A 14,516-nucleotide genomic window follows, 5' to 3' on the forward strand; every position below is an offset into this window, starting at 1 on the left:
AGTGTTGAAGTTTATTCCTTGCTGGTGTTTCCTTGATGATAATCAGTGGGTGATATAGGTTCTTGAACTTTTAGCATCACATAAGGCATTACTTCACCTCTTTCTTCTTGCTATCATCGTTTGATGATGGGTCATTCAAACTATTCTATGGTGGTGGCACATCTTAGCTATCAAAAGAACATCTAATTCAAAGATCTGTCTTTTCGAATGCTGGATCTATTCTATTGAAGAAATACACATCACATTTGTCTTATCGCATATCATATGCCAAGTACTTTCAATTTAGTCACATATCATCTCTTGCATTCACACAGAATCTGTTCATTGGTGTGGGCATTAGATAATTTCATTTCCACTGATATTTGCCTTCATTAGGGTTATCCTGAAATGGATGATTTTGCCATAGGCCTCAATACCAAGTTGCCTCACTTTTGGTCACCTGAACCGCATCCACAAGTCTTGACAGTCGATGCCTTCAGCCAGAATTGATCACACAAACACCTTTCGCCAATCCAGTTGCTTTATTGAATGAGTTTTTTGTACACTTTATTCTTTGTTGAGTCCTCCTGATTGCACTCTTTTAGCCAGTGCAACCTTCATTTTCTAGGTTACAACATCTGCTTCTACAACCACCTGCCCCTCTTCCACTGTATCCTACTTTCTTTGTCAGCTTTGATCCCACATTCTACATTCCAATCTCTCTGTCTTGCATATTCATGCCTGGCCTTTATCAGGAGCGTGAAGAGACGAACAGTTTTACATGTCAAGTTGCCTCCTTATTAGCGAGTTCTTTAAGGCCAACTTCTATGGAAGTAAACAAGTGTAAGTAAAAAGTCTTCTCCTATTGGTCTATTAAGAAGAGATTTTCTGCTGATAATCCTTCTGTGGTTCATATGGTGAAATTTCTCACCCGACTCTTCAACCAGAAGTCTTCAGTCTCCTCACTTTAAAGATGTTGGGTGGCCCTAACCCATATCTGTCATTTTGTCCTTATACCATATGGTTTTCACTTTTTTTGTTCTTACCATACTCATGCATTCTTTTTGAATTTGAAGTCCTCCAAGGAGTTCTGCACTTCCAGACTGGGACATTAATGTGGTTACTTTACCTCCATTTAAACCATTTTCTCGGTGCTCCTTGTTTCACCTTTTGGTTAAAGCATATTTCTTTCTTTTCTTGGTCTAAAGACATAAATGGTTTAATTTTTTGTCATTTATTTTCCATATACCATTCATCACCCTACTCATCTTCTTCTTTATCCTGATCATTTCCTTCTTTCTGAGACATTGGCAGCTTAAAAGGGTTGTTTCTCCTTTTCCTTCTAAATTTCATCTTTACCATAGACTGGATCTGGATAGGCTTCTGTATTTATTGTTATATAGCATAGACTGTTATCTTTTGGGGTGTTTGCAGCCAACTTATTACCTCCTGGAAATCTTTCTCCCTTTGTGATCTTTCACCATTTACCCTTATGATTTGGATTTGGCCTACTCTTTCTTCCCTTCTTCTTTCCATACCTCATTCTATGTTTCCATCCATTAAGTCTGAAACTCACCTTTTCCTTTGTTTCTTGTCTTTGTCATCCAGTTGAGGAGATTTTACAATCTGGTATATGGACTAATCCCAGTGTGTTTATCTCCCATTATCTTTATATTATTGCACTTTCCTTTGTATCAGGGTTTCATCTACCACCTATAGCCATTCTCCAATCGTCAGTGCAACCTTAACTAGTAATTTTTTTCTCTCCCTCTTTATCGAGTGGATTCCACTCTGTGATGAGTGGTGCTGAATATTCTTTAAATTTAAATCTACACTATCAGCCATGTTTATTCACGCTCTCTCATCTATGGCATTGTATGCTCACCATAGAAATGAGATGTTCCACAAGATCACTTGACAGTTAATTGCTTCAGGATAATTTGCTTCATAAGCATGTCTGTTCCTTACTGTACCACCCATGGACAACAGAATAGAAATGATACCTATCCCTGCCATGCCTCGAGCAAATAACTAGGTTTGTAATGCTTTTCAAAATAAGGATTCATAATTACCCATTGCCCTTTCTCTGAGGATGAAATTCCTCCAGGCTCTCCACCACATTGTCACTCTTATTTCCATGAGTGAAATATGAGAGCGTTTACTGGTTTAAAAAAATGGTAAAAGATGCCTGCAGTAAAAACTTAAATTTGGAACAGCATGCTAGGGCAGCGTACTATGCTTTTGAAACAAAGGCAACAAGGTAGCAAATTTGTGCATAATTTAGATAATTTAGAAGAGGAACAAAGACATGTTTAAATGTTTATGGAAACTGTCTACACTTTAGCTGTTCAAAAAAATTCATTTTAAGAACTTTCCAGTGATTGTAACACTCGAAAAACACCTTGTGGCACCAATAGGTCAGGCGTACTGCACACATCAGAAGTTTTCCAAATTCAAAATAATTATTGGGGAGGAACTGTGAAATGAACTACTTCACATTAGACCACTAATTATTAATTTGTTTTGAAATTTTCATACTGATTATGTTCTATTTAATTACCAGTGTACCAGTTGGGCATAGTTGGTTAGATATATAGATATACAGTTATTCATAATTTCATACATTTTTAGGATCTAGCAAGGTCACATGGGTGATCCAATAATTTATGGAGCTACTGATACCAGTGTGACAGAAAAGAAATTCCTGTATATTGTACATGACAAAGGATGGGTGTGCAAAGTATGTTTTCTATTAGCTTAAGACAGTGAAATTTGCTGATGCACAAGGGATTTGAAACACTTTAGTGACAACGTTTACTGAACCTGGTATTACCAGTTTGCAGCAAAAATAGAGGATTTGATGGCTGATGGTGCAAGTTTTAACATTTGTTAACTCCTTCAATATGCAGCAAGATTAACACTGACCTCCAACATGTTATAGCACAACTAAATGTGCTGTACAGTATCCTTCATGGATCGTTTGGCTCTGCCTTTAATACAGATATCAATGAATTGCTTACACAAACCAAAAAGAGTGGCAGGGTTAGGTACAAATATGTGGATTTCACAATATCTGAGTGAGAAATTACATATTTTATGAGTATCATTTAAGAGTAAAAGGATTAAATTCTTGTTTTGGTGAGACAAATATTTTGGTAATTTAAATGCACATAAACAATTTACCCATTTCTTTTAACACTGAGGTTAATAAATTATGAAATATGGCCAAATGCACAGGATGAATTTAATCATTTTAGTAACGAAGAGCTTGACAACTGTATGCATTATTTTTATAATAACTTACTGAATAATAACAATGTACATAGAGATGCATTAAATCTTGAATTTGCAGAGTTTACTGGCTTAATACCTCGAAACATCTGAACAGGTAGGAAATTTGCTCTATTATTCTCACAAATTAGTGTGAGAGTTCCAAACTGATATCATGTTATAGCTATTCTACTTACCTTCTCATTGTCTAATGCCACATCAGAAAGAGTATTTTCATACATGGGCAGGGTTAAATTTGTCTACAAATCATGTTTGAGTAAAGCTGTTTGTGAATATAGTGTTCAACTTTCATTAATTGCCCCCCCCCAATGGAAAATTTGCCTTTGTTTGAGATGGTTGATAAATGGTTTCAATGAGAAAGACCTAATACACAGCCATATAAAATGCAAAAGTTAGAAGAAATTAATATAAACCAACAATGTCCGTTGTTGAAAATCATTTGGATTCTTCTGGCATTATTGAAATTGACTGAAAATATAAAAGTCAGCATCATACTGTTCATTAGTTTACCAAATATTCTTTACCTTAATCATTGACATTCAATAAATTTTACGTTAAATAAAAATATGTTTAATTACATGTAAAATAATAGATTGAATGGGGAAGTTTTGAGCATTGCAAGACTAGATGCTTGATGATATATTATTCTTTAATTTAACTTTCTTCATCCTTATTGGTATTTCATACTGCGTGAATTCTATGTGCTGTTAGAATGACTTGAAGAAGAGGACCAGTAGTTAATAAAATGTTAGGTTTTCAAATGTACATCTAGATCTATAGTTGATATTTTGAGTTAGCTTCTATAAAGTCTCTTTAAATCCTACCATTACTGAAATTTAAAACTGTAAATATATAATGGTTTGGGTAGTTTTGTTATTCCACTGTGTTTTCAAGGATTATAGACTGCGTTGTTTATTAATTTCTAGTTTATTTAGTTTTCACTTTCTTGAAATTTTGTTGATCATTTTATATAATAAAATATTACTAAAATATAGGTTATTTATAAACTAATTTCTAAGGTAACCATGAAATAGCTGATTTCATTATAAAATTATCCTTGAAACACTGTTATGCTTAGTTTTCCCAATAAATTTTAATTGAACTTTATATTAACCTATAAGGTGTGAAAGAAGATTATACTTTCTCCGCAAAAATTTCAAGACTAATATTTTTCTCTAGCCTTGGGGCCTCTCGATGTGGACTCCTGTACGTGGTGAGGGGATCTACCAGAGAAGGTTCTTCACTTTCAGTTTACCTCCTCTGGGATTTAAACATGCACCTGCGTGTTTGCTGTGCATGGTGATCCGTGAAGGTGATGAAAGGATCCTGGTGGTTGAAGGGTCAAACTCCAACACACCACACTGGCCTTGAATTCCTGTAAATGAGCGGTCTTGGGGTACTCCCCAAGATCAATCGGCTAGTCTAATTGGGCCCGGGTAAACTGAGTGCCAGCGTTGGACGTCCTCAACAGGTGTAGTGGACATTATGTCTGATACTGGTGTTCGGGTATAGTGCTCACGAAACCCTGGCGTCGCTGCAGTGACCTTATATGGCACTGTAGTGCGTCCCCCTGTAGGGCTCCATGGTGGGTGGGGTCAGTGGGTTCCGAAATATTAATATTTTTACTATGAATACCCCTCAAATAAAAAAAATAAGCATGACAGCATGGAGAAAAATCTGACTACTGGCAAACGACCGAGCATTAATGACTCTGTATGGTCAAACTCACAACTTGAATCTGTTTCTGGTGAATATTACAATATAAAGAAGCTGTTATTGGAATTATAATGGTTTATTCATCCATTTATGAAATATTTAATAAACTATACATATTATATATAAACCTTTGACTACTGATTTGCCATATAGGGTATGGTTTGCCTTCAGCAATTGAAAGTAATTATACTGTACATGGTACATGGTTTGCAATAATTCTGTGTGCATTTACAGCAGTCACAGCCGATGGGTTAAAGCCTATGTATTATGTAGTTTATTGATGTTATATATCAATAAGTGATGTAAGCTCATTTAATTTTTGGTTGAAATTATTTCTTTGATGACTTTGTTTAGTCTTTGTCAAAAGATCTAATGGACAGCTTTAAAAAAAATCTGAAAAGTAAGAAATCGACAGAATAAGATAATCTACAATTATGTATTAATTGTATTATCATAAAATTTCAAATGCCAGTTATACTCTTGTGAAACAGTTATTTACTCAAATCTGTATTTTAATGAAATTTAATACAAAACATTTATTATTTACTCTTAACAGTTCCCAAAGAGACTCTAAAGGGTCCTGGTTTCGTTATTGATTCTTTTCTGCAGAATATTTTCTTATTTAATCATTCCAAAACATTATTATTTTATATTTTGCTTGTTTTGTGTATTTGTAATCTCCTTAATCATGACAATATATACTGTAATTGTCTACTGAATATTGAATTAAAATATTTTGTTACATAAAATTTAATGTCAATAACACAAAATGCTAAGTGTTAACCTTTGTTTTGCCTTTCAGTAAGCTGGCTTAAAGATGGAAAACTGTTAGAAAAAGCCCAAGACATCAGATAACTCAAAATGGTAAAACATTTACTCTGCAAATCCCAGCAGCACTAGCAACAGATATTGGACAGTACACAGCTGTTGCTGTGGACAGTTGTGGAGAACCTAGTATAACATTTTCCCTCAATGTGTGGGTAAAAGAAGATTTTAAATTTGTAAAACTTTTCTCTAGTATGAGGTATGCAACTTAATGAAGTTACTTAATAGATACCTTTAGTGTATTGCAGTGTGTTATCTTGCTAATTTAGTTTTAACTTGTTAGTACTGTTATATTACAAGCAGACATTTTTTCTAACTTATCAGCAAACATATTCGTCTCTTCAGTAATATGTTTTTAATGCTATCTAAAATAAAGTTGCAACTCCAGTTAGAGGTGCAATATTTGAAACAGTACATGAACAAATGTCAATTTTATTATAAAGTATGAAACCACAGTATAGTTTCTGTCTTTCATTTTTAGGATTTTAAAGTTTCTATATACTGTCTTAATTTTTCTACACATTTGAAGGATAATTGTAAGAGAATGTCTAACATAATTTTTTTTTGTATTTCAGTTTTTTCATTAAAACTTAAGTGGAAAAGAGACCTTTAACCATGTAGGTTTCCTTCGGTAAAGCTTCATATGATGTTTGTTGTTTCATCTGCTATTTTGAATTGTTTTTGTTTTTTCTTGTTATATATACTATGTAAAAAATGTTGAATTTTCAAACAAATAAATGTATTATAATGTATCACATAAAAACAAGCCTTCAAACTACAGTGTTTCAAGTAAAAGATAAAATAAACATGTTTGTTTTTGTTTCTATGGGTCATATGCCAAATGGTCGATTATTGTCTCTTTTTGTTCTTTTCTTTAACGGAAATGCAGCCAAAAGTAAAGATTTTGTGGCTATTATATGAAGTATTATTAGAAGAGAAGTTTTTACTAACTATTCAGTTTAAGTCATTATTTGTTAGTTCTTCATTCAAAAACACTATTTAATGTTTATCTCTGTATATGTTTTATTTATAAGCACGTTTTACGTTTTGGAGTACAGGTGACTTGAAAGTTGTTATTTAGACACAGAGATGAATTCTATTTATTTATTTAATACATAAACTGTATTTCAAGGACTGGACTGCTTGTTGAAGTAATTTATTTCAAGAAAATTAACAGACATGTTTATGGTAATGCATATGATAAGCAAAGCATCTATGATACCTGTAATGTATCCTTGGCCATTGTAAATAAAATTACTGAAATTTATTTTGTGCCTAAGTGTTTACTGAAAAGCATCAAATGGCTTATATTAATTAATGATCTCCTGTTATGACCTTGTTATTCTGGAATAATTAGGTTTGTTTGTTTGGAATTTCGCACAAAGCTACTCGAGGGCTATCTGTGCTAGCCGTCTCTAATTTAGCAGTGTAAGACTAGAGGGAAGGCAGCTAGTCATCACCACCCACCGCCAACTCTTGGGCTACTCTTTTACCAACGAATAGTGGTATTCACCGTCACATTATAACGCCCCCACGGCTGGGAGGGCGAGCATGTTTGGCGCGACGCGGATGCGAACCCGCGACCTTCAGATTACGAGTCGAACGCCTTAACGCGCTTGGCCATGCCGGGCCGAATAATTAGGTACTTTTATTTTCATAACTTAAGCATGGAGGTTAAATTAATTTCTTTTATAGTAAAAGCTATAGAGGGCCTGGTATGGCCTGGTGGGGAGGACAATTGGTTTCAAATTCTTGTCACACCAAACATGTTTGCTCCTTTTAGCCATAAGGGCATTGTAATGTAACAGTCAACTCGACTATTGATTCATAAAAGAGTAGCCCAATAGTTGGTTGTTGGTATGTTGCCCAGCTTCCTTCCCTTTATTCTATCACTGCTAAATTAGGAAAAGATAACACATATAGCTCCATGCAATTTTGTGCAGTATTCTAAACGAAAGCTATACGGACATTTTACTCTCAACGACGGCACTGTTTTAAACATGTTCTGTCCCAAGGTTTATACATAACGTTAGGCAGTATTATTAATGATAGTCGATCACCAAAAAGGTTTAGTTTTTTAAAGGCCATTAATCTTTTTAATTTATACATTATACCTTTTTTAATGTGATTCCATTTTAAGAATCAAAGTCCATCTAGCTCGATTTTAAATAAGAAAATGGCTGTAACGCCAAATAACTCGAAACCAGGACTGAAAAGGCCAACTTCAGGTGACTAACGCTGCTGTTTTAACTACCCGTTAGTCATCCTGGCGAGTTATAATAATTACAATTATGCTACAGAAAGTTCTTTACAACTTGTATTACTGTAGTTTATCTCTTACTGCTGTAGACTGGATGTAAACATTGGTTTTAATGCTGTTTATGGCTTTTTAAACTTTGTTTTGTTTTACCTTAATTTACTTTTATGAATTTTACTAAATTTACTTTAACTTTTTATCGGATGTTTGGCGAAGATAGCCAAGCTGTTTTGTGCCATAAAACACCAAACCAACCAACGAACCAGACATTTTACCTAAGTAAGAAGTCCTAGTATTTTTTTCATTGCTGTTTCACTGGACTTTAGTACAATTATACCTTTTCAAAAGTCAAATAAAGATTAAAAGTTACTATTTTGACATCTAGTAGATGCAAGTTTTGTTTTTATAAGTTAAGGTTGACTGGGCATACATGAACAGATTTGTACTATTTTGTAGTATGAAAAGACAAAAAGGAAAGATGTCAGGGTTTTAATTATATGTGGGTTGCGATTCTTCTAGATTTGGTGCCTGTGAACTGTTGGTGATAAATTTGGATACTAAACAGGCAGTACACAATCCATTTATTTTAAAATAATATTTATTCAAACCAGGCCAAACATGTATAAAAATTCTTTACACTATAGGAAATTACAATTTGACAAAACTCTAGTTAATTCTCTTTTCTTGTCAAAAGTATACACAGGCTGATTCAGTTACTTCAGAATTCAATTGACAACATGAATTATTTTTCTTTACTCTCTTTCTTACTATGCAATCTTAAATCCACTTATGTTACCCCATAAATTACTATAGTTATATGCAAAACTTTAAATAATTGTCTCTTTTTTGTTAGACTTCACAGAAGCAGGTTCAATAACGTTGGAACATCCTTTGACAAGAAATTATTTTCCTTATCTCTGTTGAACTTTAAAATATTATCCGTTATGGCTAAACTAACAATCTCACAGTCTAATCTCACTTTCACTTAGTTAACGTTTTATGACTTCCTTTTTATTTACTTTTGTTATTTGCCACAATTGTATTCAGAGCCTAAAATAATTGCTCTTCTTTTTGTCAGAAGTCCACATAGGCTGGTTCAGCTACTATAGAACCCATTTGACACGACAAATCATTTTTACTATATCTGTTGTTACAATACAATTGTGAATCACATTGTAGAAATCACCTGTTAAGGCCAATTTCACACGTTTTCTTCCACTAACTAATTTGCCTATGTATATCTTGTCTAATAAAGGCCTTAAACATTCAACGAACTCTAAAACACTGTGATGTAACAGTACACTCATAACGAGAAAAACTTAGAAGTTTCAAGAATGATTGTCAACAATATTACGACAATTGAACTATAAACACAACGTATGACTCTTACCGAGTTACATAGTGAAATTCGTTATAACTATTGCCTTAAAAATAATTAAGTTTAACATTGTTATTGTTTAAACCAAATAATCATTGAATATTATATCACTAAATGAAATAAATAATAGCTATTACACTGAACAGTTTTGTATATTGAAAAATGAGTACGGAAATTCTGTTTTTGAAAATTACCTGGTGTCTGATATTAAAATCTATCTTCTGATATTTTAATATTAAATTCTGGGTCAGTTTAAAATTTATATTTCGATAGGCTCTTAAATACAAAAAAAAAAGATCCAAATTAAAAAACAAAATCGATTTTGAACGTGAGGGATACCACCAGTTAAAAGCAAATAAAGGGTGTAGATATTCGTGAAGACGAGAAACCCACTTGAAGTTAATAAAAAGTTTAATAAAAGTTTTAATACCCCTACCAGCCCTCTTGAGATACAAAAGGCATAGATATGAGCTGAAAACCTAACATGGCCAGGTGGTTAGGGCGCTCGACTCGTAATCTGAGGATCGCGGGTTTGAATTTTCGTCACACCAAACATGCTTGCCCTTTTCAGGCTAGGGGGCGTTATAAGTGACGGTCAATCCCACTATGCGTTGGTAAATGAGTAGCCCAAGAGTTGGTGGTGGGTGCTTATGATTGGCTGCCTTTCCTCTAATCTTTTACTGGTAAATTAAGGAAGGCTAGCGCAGATAGCCCTTATGTAGCTTTGTCCGAAATTAAAACAAAACAAAACCAACAATAAACTGAAAATTAAGTCTACAAACAAAAATATAACCAAATTCTATGTTTTCAAAAAAAAATTCAGATATTTTAAATAAAATATTTAAGTTGGAATTCAAAAGTATTCATCCACCTCCTCACTAGTACAGCGGAAAGTCTACGGATTTACAACACTAAAACCAGTGGTTCAATTCCCCTCGGTGGGCTTAGCAGATAGTCAGATGTGGCTTAGCGATAAGAAAACACAAACATACACACCAGAAAGCATCCAATCCAATAAAAACAATGACCACAACTACTAAATATCACAGAAACGGAAACCACAATTTCCATAGAGCATGCATGCGTTGTAAAATGGATCGTATGATTACTAACAAAAATATGACTTACACTTTTTTTTTTACTAGTATGGGTACACTTTTGTCCAAGACAATATAATAAATAGTTAAAAATAATAATTTTTTTTGTTCAGATACTGATACATACTTATCAATATAAAGACAAAAACCATGTTTAATATACCAGTAATATACATAACAAATACAGTTATAGAAGTCCGCTTTAATAGCTTTGCCTACAAGCATATAAGTTTAAATTTTGTATAAAAGACCGGGACTGGAACTTGCATGAAAATATTTCACAGTTTTACAAAATTTGTATGGCATACTGGAAGGATTTACACATGTTGATAAAAATTAAGTAAAAGCAACCTCGCACTCTACATAAAAATAAAATAATATGTTTTTATTTAAACCAACGCTTCGTCTTTGTGGCTGCTTCAGTTATGTATATTAATCCTGAAGAACCTGCAAAGACGAAACATTGATAATATATATATATATATATATATTATTTTATAGCTATTTGTAGTGTAAAGGTCGTTTTTTCTCAACTTTTACCAGATATTTCACAATTTGGATCTGAATGATTTAACACCAGCGTAATTCATAAAGTTTATGAGAAAAGTATCAACACTATAAAATAAAATTGTAGGCTTGCCATTTTGCTATAAGTATTCGATTCGAAATATTCACAGTTAAATTCATCTATCCATAAGATGCACGTTGTGGAAGCAAAATGTATATGGAGAGCAAAGGAAATACGAGTGACATAACTAAACAAATAAAACAGAATATTTATTCATAGTAAAGGTGTATATCTTTGACCTAATGGCTGTGTTTGGTTTGTGCTAAGGCAGAAGGAAGTCTTCAGGAACATGAACAATGAAATACTACTGTTCACTGATACCAGATTTGCAGTATGGTATTTCACAATCTTTAGATTTCCTGTGTCATTGATAATTTTTATTAATAATATCACTATTACCATAGTAGTTCAGCGGTAAACTTGAAGGCTTATAACGCCAAAATCAGGGTTTTGATCTCAATGGTGGGAAATGAGCAGATAGCCCCATTAAGAAATATTGGATTTAATCAAATAAACAAAGGTCATTAAACATGTTCTAGGAAGATAAATCCCAATGTATACTAACTTCTAGAAATCTCTATATCACACCATTGGAATGAGTATGATCCCACTTCAGGAAAGCATGACTCAAAAACAAGGCCTAGCAAGTATAATTATATGGCATAATCTTTTAATATAATACCTTATTCTGAGGAACAGTACTAGTGAAAGTTTGCAACCATCTGGTTCACCAGGATTACATAGTTACACAAAAACACGTGCTTGAAAATTTACATAGAAAGGTAAAAATATGATATTCCCCATCATCACAGCTAAACGTTCAATGTTGAGGATTAAAGGGGTCATTTTTAGACTAGATTCTCCCACTCTATTGTGATGGGTGTTAATAGGTTAGTATCGGTATTGAAACTTTAATTAAAATAAAGTACGAACAACTTTTCTACCTTCTAGTATCATCTTCAGGTTAACAAAGAGGGTCCAAGTGGGTTTCTCAGTAGCATTACAAAATAACTAAAACTGTACGATATGTGGTATTATAACATTAAACAAGTGGATAAGAGATCATTGTTGATCAAGAACTTCCGGTTTTGTTGGGTATAGAAAACGGGATGCGTTTGTTTTGAATTTCGCATAAAGCTACACGAGAGCTATCTGCACCAGTCGTTTGTAATTTAGCAGTGAAGACTAGAGGGAAGGCAACTAGTCATCATAGGTGACCGCTTCCATTGCTGAAAGGGCGAGCATGTTTGGTGTGACGGAGATTTGAACCTGTGACCTTCAAATTACGTGTTTGTTTATTTGTAACAAAATGTTGTAGAAAACTACAAAGGGAATGCCTGTGCATAGAAATCTCTAATTTTGAACTAATAGACTAGAGAGAAGGTTGCTAACTAACAGTATTCATTACCAACTCTTGGGCTACACTTGACTGGTCAATATAACTCTTATTCTTATAAAGCAATGACGGTCCAAAAGTTGTGAACCATGTATTTTCAGACTTAAGAGCTAGGCAAGATAATGACTAGGCCACGACTTGCATAGACGTGGCTAAAATTTAAACTTTTACTTACGGTACAAAATAGAGTTTATATTTTTACCAAGTAAATCAACTTCTGCTTGCTGTTTTGCACTTTTTTAAGAAACAGTTCAGTTATTGTTGCACTGCAGTTATGTTAGAAAGTGTAGTTCTAGAATGTAAAGAAAAACAACAACCTGTAAATTTTAAACAACTGAATGTTACTTTGAAGAAGAAATTCAAGTGAATCGTTTTGTACTTTTTCACAACGTGTGCACACAACATTATTACGCTTTCCTATAAGTGCTTGTGTATTTTTAAATATCAGTTAATATTTTATCTTCAAAGACAATATTTTTTGCTTGTTGGGTTAATATATTTCCAGTGTTTTAATACAAGTTACTTTGTATTTAACAAAGGTGAAAGAAACACAGACAGAAAATTCTCTTCAATGGCAAAGCGGTACGTCTGCGGATTTACAAGGGTTTTGATACCCTGGTTTGTTTGTTTGGGAATTTCGCACAGGGTTTTAATACTGTAAGACTAGAGGGAAGGCAGTGGTGGGCAGCGCACAGATACCTTATTGTGTAGCTTTATGCTTAACTTCAAACAAGCAAACACAAAAAAAGTGCATAGGAGATATCTAAGGTAAATAATTTTCAATTAAAGATGAATTGCGAGAAAAGCTGAATTACATATTTCTCCTGAATAACTAGATACATTAAAGTATCTTACAGCGTGAAGTTTGTTTTAATTTCGCGCAAAGCACAGAAAGAGCTATCTGCGCTGTCCGTCCCTAATTATCAGTGTAAAACTAGAAGGAAAGTAACTAGTCATTACCACCCACCGCCAACTCTTGGGCTGCTCTCTTACCAACTAATAGTGGGACTGGCTGCATTTATAACACCCCTTGGCTGAAAGATCGAATATGTCTGATGTGACGGGAATTCGAACCTCAAGTTACATGTCGAGGGCGCTAACCACCTGGTCATGTAATATGAGCTTACATTTCAGTTCAGCTGCATTTTTGTATTATCGGGTTAAACAACAACAACAAATGTTTCCATTATCAACATGAAGGTATTTTTTTAATCAATATATTGAGTCCCTAATTAATATAATTTTTTTTTCAAACATAGATATAACGCCCATACACAGAATTCGTTGGATATGGATTAACTTGCTAACAACATTGATTCATTGACAAGAGTATCCTGTAACAAAAGGTCCCCCTTTTGACATTATGATGAATTCGTTGCAATAATTATTGTTTCCATTATTTAGTAAGTGAATAAAGTAAGAAATTTGATGCTTATGTATATTATGCTCCTAAATGTCTGTGTATATTTTCATTACCTTTTATCACTGTAGGAGCAATAACAGTTTCTACGAGAATATGAAATGATCCAAATATTTCACATAGTTGTAAATTTATGTTTTGAAATGTTGTTATATCAGCTGTTTATTTTCATGCTGTAACGCTATGAAACGCAAATATTCGGGTTAATGAGGTAACAATACACGATACGTCTATATACTGCACATGTTCATGTGTAAAGTGTTTGCTTCAATGCTTAGAAATCATTGTATGAAACTAGCCACAAAGTAACTGTGAATAGTAGTCAAACGGTAGCAGCTCAAGCTATGACTGTATCCATTAGCAACAGAACCCATTCAGTTACTCTTTTCATTCTTTAGAAAGTTATGAAATTAGAAACTAATTGTTAACTAGTTATACACGTCCTAACTTAAAACCGAAGGTTGGAGCTCAAAATGCATATGTGATGTAAACAAGGGAGAAAAAATCATTCATTCAACATCGTTTTTCTTACATTATTATTGAATGTGTACTTTTATTGAGGATATAAACTGATTTTTTCCACATTTTA

This window comes from Tachypleus tridentatus, chromosome 2 (genome assembly GCF_004210375.1).
Source record: "Tachypleus tridentatus isolate NWPU-2018 chromosome 2, ASM421037v1, whole genome shotgun sequence".
Classification (NCBI taxonomy): Eukaryota; Metazoa; Arthropoda; class Merostomata; order Xiphosura; family Limulidae; genus Tachypleus; species Tachypleus tridentatus.